The following is a 6,061-nucleotide window of genomic DNA, read 5'->3' on the forward strand; positions in this document are numbered from 1 at the left end:
GCTAACCTCATATGACTAAAATAATCTCACAACTCAATCCTAAATTGTATGTTGGTATTATTTTATCTTGGAAACCGAACACCACCTAAGAACATGCAAATTTAGTGCTGGGCAATATTTTATTTATAAAAAATGTTGAATTTTTACCGCGTATAACATACTATATATTTAGTATTATTACTTAAAACACTTGTTTAGGTAGTAGGTAAGCTCAGGCTAACCTAAAATATTCGATAGTAGATTATGAAAGTATTAAACTCTATTTAATTAAATTAAAATATAAATGTGTTGAAACTTGAGATCAAATTTTAAGTAGCCATGTTGACTTGACTGGATTACACATTTATTATCTTTCATTAGTATTAGAATACACAATTGAAAAAAATATGTATAATAAATGAAATTAATTTCATAAGTGGGCTAAAACATGCCCAGGGGCAAGGACTACTACATACATGAATAACAAATTATCTCATCCATTACCAAATTCATTAAATACAGTATATCACGCCGAACAAATTTTACAATTTCAACAACCATAGCAAAGCAAAAAAAAAAACAAAATGAACACAAAAGAATCAATGAAAGATTAGTGCTGCTTAAGCACAAATGTAAATTATTAATATAATTTCTCAAAGCCTGGCGGTGAAGGGCACGCCAGTCGCCGGCAGCCAAAACCGGCCTGAGATGAAATTCGCCACGGTAAACCTCTCTGCCTCGGTCGCGCTGGTGATGACCCGGTATCCTCTCAACCGGACCCTCCGACCCGTGGGGGAACCCGGACCCGAATTCCTATACTCTCCATAGTACAATGTGTTGAGAGAGAAGTTGCCGTCCCATTCGAGCCAGCCTGCGGGGTCCACCAAGGAGCCCAGGTAGGTCTGCATAAAAACCGTCCTTGAGTACTCCTTCCACGGCCGCCCCAGGAACGTCTGGAACCAGTGGCGGATCCAGGGGGGGCAGGTGGGGGCGGTCGCCCCTACCCGGCCGTCCAGAGAGCCTAAATTTTTCATTGAATCAAGCCGAAGATAGCATATCCGCCCCCTCCGTAGAGTGTAGAAATATGTTTGTTTTCAATAAATGTCATAGAAAATGTAGTAGTTCAATGGTTTGGTTGTTAGATTTTTAACTAAGATGTCTAGGGTTCAATCCTCAACAAAAACATATTTTTTTTCATTTTTCATTTTTTATTTTATTCATTCATATTTCTTCTTATTATCAAAATAATACCTTTAAATACTTTATGTAATCTAAACTTTTACTAAGTTGCATATATTATGTTGTTATATTTATTCTTTAGTTAAAATCATTTTTAATCTTGTGTTAAAGTCTTTTTTATCCTATAGTACTTATAATTTGATCCATGCATCTTAATTATTCTCTATGTAACAAAATAAACATTTTAAATATTTTTGAAATATAAATATTTAGTGCTCTACTTATATCACTTTTGTATATAATATTTACAGTGATTTAAAATGTACATATATTTACAATAATTTTATATTTTAAAATGAATAATACATATTTGCAAGCTAAAGCATGTTTATATTTATATATTTTTTTATTTTAAAATGAATAATACATATTTGCAAGCTGAAGCATGTTTATATTTTATTAATAAAGCTAGTGCTACTTAAATATTAATATAATATTTATTTATTTTATTATTAAAAATAATATTAAATTAAATATTTAATATTTAAATATAAGTTCCGCCCCGCCATTTTCGGGTCCTGGATCCGCCATTGTCTGGAACGACCCGAGGACGGGTACTAGGTCCGGGGCCGCCATGACCCGGGAGTCGTGGATGGAGATCCCGGTGTTCTGGTTCGGGTCGGTCCGGCCTTGGGCGGTCACCGCAAATTTTTGGCTAGCCATGGGGCGGCGGGCGTAGATCATGCAGTTCTGGAGGACGGCAGCCGCGTTACCGAAATAGTCTTTGGCTAAAATCATAGTATAAGCTTTAAAATATATACTTATAAATAGTCTAATTATATTAAGAACAAATCACTAAATCAGTATATATGGCTATTGAATTCGTTGTATGATTTATGGCTTTCTTGAGATAACATGCAACAAAAGTATCAACACGAATTTTGTGTACGATCTGATACGTCTAAATGTTTTTATGCTATGGAATTTTAACTAAATTTCTATAGTCGCACCCAAATAAATTATACAGTATTTTATTTAGCTATATAAAATAGAAAGCTAATACCCAACAAGGTTACAAAATTAGAGTCCATTCTTATTATTTAAGCCCAATAAATTGAAGTTCACATAAACCAATTTTTAAATGGGGCCAGAAACCTTTGATTGACCCAAGTAAAATAAGTCCAAGTCAATATCTTTAACTTCGAATACTCTCTCATCAGTCCCACCATATATAAGTGACTTTTGGTATTCTTTTTCAACCTTCAATTTAAAATGATTCAATTTTGTTTTTAATAAAATATAAAATAATTGATGTCTCTTACCTAATTTTTTTTCTTATAATTTATTTTTTCTTTATTAGTATATCTCCACTTAACTTTCTAATCACCATTCTCTTAAATCCCAAGTAACTTTGATCAATTATACCTTACTTTGAAAGAAATAGGAGTAGTCTAGAGAGGAGAAGCTCCCAAAAACCTGCTTCGTCACAACAGAATATATGGCGCAAAAACTTGTCTACATCCAAAACGCCATGCATTGCATTCACCGATCAGTAATACTCATAATTAAATTCACTGTTGGGATTTTTAATCTCTAATTATAATTAACCAACATTGGGATTTAATCACTAATTGTGCATGTATTTGCATATATGAAGATCACTACAACAAATATGCTAGCAATTAACAAGGGTTCAAACAATTTATTCACGTCATTGCTCATTTCCTATTAAATCTGAAACAGCAACACTGCTAGTTGGTAGTTATTGTCTTATTCAACATTCATTCAATAAGAATTTCACACACAGAAACAATCAAACAAATAAAAGAATCACACAAACTAACAGCAGACATTCACAAGCCAACAGTAAACGGAACACCGGTAGCAGGCAGCCACTGTCGACCAAATATAAGGTTCGCCACCGTGAACTGAGCCGCCTCGCCCGTGTCGTTATATCGTGGTAACCCGTCCAATTAACCCGGTTCTCGGTAGAAGCCGCCGGTCCGATACTCCCCATAATACAAAGTATCCAATGCGAAGTCGGAGTCGCCCACTTGGACCACCCTTCCGGGTCCACCAGACCGTCCAGATAGCTCTTCATCACCACCGTCCTCGAGTACTCCTGCCACGGCCGCCCCAGATACGTCTTCACCGAATCCACCACCGGTTTCAGCTCCGGCGCCGCTAGGATCCGGCAGTTGTGGATGGAGATGCCCGTGTTCTGATACGGGTCGCCCCGCCCCTGCGCTGTGATTATGTTGGCCTGCCCGACCAGGGGCTTCCGGGCGTAGATGATGGAGATGGAGTTCTGGATGACGACGGCGGCGTTGCCGAAGATGACGTCAACGGTGCCGTATATGTAGCACGATTTGTAGAGCTGCCGCTGTGCTTGGGCGAATAGCGTGTCTTGGTAGCCTTCGAAGCTGCACGCGTAGAACACCGAGAGGTCCGAGGCTGACCGGAGCGCCACCGCCTGCCCGCTCTCTGCCCCAGCCGTGTTGCGGAAAGTGATGCCACGCGCTATGAATCCATTCCCATCCACGCCTGCACATCCAATTAATTAATTAAACAAATGAAACAAAAATAACTATAAATTACTATATAAATCTCATGGATCACTCCTTCTATCACCGATTGATTTAAGTATGGAACTCATGGATTTCTGTCATGGTATTGTACGATTATGGACCAAATTTAACGGATCTAATAGTATACCAGTTCTTAGAACCCATGGATTTCTATCAATATAATAACAGTATATGATTTAGTTGAAATGTTTTTAGGAGGTTTAGGGTTTATTAATGTGAAGTTACCAAATGTGGCAGTGCTGTATGTTGTGAAGCCAGCGGAGGAGCTCCAGTTGGCAGTGATGATGGTGTTTCTGACTCCGTCTCCGACTAACATCACCTTAGTCATGGTTATGTTGATGAGAATGTTCTCCTCGTAGACTCCCTTCTTCACATACACGATCACCCTCGTCTTCCCTAGCCGGTTAGCCGTCGCGTAGTTTATGGCCTCCTGGATGGACCCGAACTGACCCGACCCGTCCTTGGACACTGTCACGTTCGCTCTCAACGCTCACACGTAATCCTTGTTGGCAATTGAAACATAAAAATGAATATAATAATATCTCACATCGGTGTACACAAAGAGCTTAATCCACTATATAAGTCTCATGGGCCTCTCCTCTTATCACCAATTGGTTTTAGGATGGAACCCATGGATTTCTATCATGGTATCAGAGCGGGTCGCCAACTGTGGGTCATATTTAACTGACCCAGCCGTATATCTGGGCTGAAACCGAAAAAAAATGACTGGCCCAGCAGTATAACTGGGCTGAAAATTTGGGCCAGTGGTCCAACCGATCGAAAAAAAATTGGGCCGATTGTCCAATCGATCATAAAAAAAAGTCCAACCCCTCCAAGATTCACCTTGAAGGGTTTGAGGGAAATATAATAATATCCCACATCTTTGCCAAGATTCACCTTGAAGGGTTTGAGGAAAATATAATAATATCCTCACCTTGAAGGGTTTGAGGGAAATATAATAATATCCCACATCTTTGAGGGAGGGTGTTGGCAATTGAAACATAAAAATGAATATAATAATATCCCACAATATCCCCTTGAAGGGTTCGAGGGAGGGTGTTGGCAATTGAAACATAAAAATGAATATAATAATATCTCCTTGAAGGAATAATATCTCCTTGAAGGGTTTGAGGGAGGGTGTTGGCAATTGAAACATAAAAATAAATATAATAATATCTCCTTGAAGGAATAATATCTCCTTGAAGGGTTTGAGGGAGGGTGTTGGCAATTGAAACATAAAAATAAATATAATAATATCTCCTTGAAGGAATAATATCTCCTTGAAGGGTTTGAGGGAGGGTGTTGGCAATTGAAACATAAAAATGAATATAATAATATCCCACACCTTTGTACACAAAGAGCTTAATCCACTATATAAGTCTCATGAGCCTCTCCTCTTATCTTAATCCACTATATAAGTCTCATGAGCCTCTCCTCTTATCACCAATTGGTTTTAGGATGGATCCCATGGATTTCTATCAATCCTGCAGCAGTTTCCGCTCACCATCTCCCAGCCACCCTGGAAGCATTCTACGATCATCATCGGCCGTGGAATTCTCCAACAGAGCCGCGTTTACCGCGAGGCTGTTCCTTATATCTCGGAAACGTTTCCAGTGAGGATCGGAGAGGTGAAATCGGGGAGGCTGAGCTGGCGGGATCTGGACACGCAGGTCTCGATGCTAGTCAGCGCCGCGCTGAGCCACGTCTGCGCGTCATGAGCCGCGCTTGCTTTGATGTTGATGCTTTGTAGTGTAGTGTTTAGTTGGAGGATAGTGTTGTCTATGAGATCTTCGCACTCTCGCTGCAGCATCTTCTTGCTCGCGGTGTCGGCTGTGGAGCTGAGCTCTCTGGCTAGAGTTTTGGCCGCAGCGGCCCTCTCCATCGCGGCTGAGACGGTCATGGTCCGGAAATCGTGGTGGGATTTGGGGTGGAGTTGGTTCAAGTGATGGTTGCAGGGGTGAGGGGTGGTGCTGCACCAATATTAGTATTATCATGATCTTGTGCTGCTGCTTCATGCCAAGATGTGAGATATATGAAGAATATTGGTAGTATTATGGTGGAGATTTTTCGGATTGTAGTAGCCATTCTATTACTATATGATATTTTTGTTTGAGTTAAGAGATGTTGCCAAGTTGGTTTGAAATGGTGGGAAACAAGGAGGGTTTGTGCAGTTAAATACTAAAAGGGATTCAAATAGAATGAGTGTGCTTACTGTATCTTAAGAAGAAAGAGATATATCCTTGTTTCATGGATCACTGCTATTGCAATCAAGCCGGCCGTAGGAAGTAGTGATTTTGTGGGCAGTTGAATACATG

General features: G+C 39.6%; 1 pseudogene; it reads right to left on the reverse strand.

Moving 5' to 3' along the window:
- Positions 1–578: 578 nt before the first annotated feature.
- On the reverse strand, positions 579–5,721 carry LOC121810282 (annotated as a pseudogene).
- Between the last annotated feature and the right edge of the window lie 340 nt (positions 5,722–6,061).

The sequence above is a fragment of the Salvia splendens genome, chromosome 7, assembly GCF_004379255.2.
Source record: "Salvia splendens isolate huo1 chromosome 7, SspV2, whole genome shotgun sequence".
In the NCBI taxonomy this organism is placed as follows: Eukaryota; Viridiplantae; Streptophyta; class Magnoliopsida; order Lamiales; family Lamiaceae; genus Salvia; species Salvia splendens.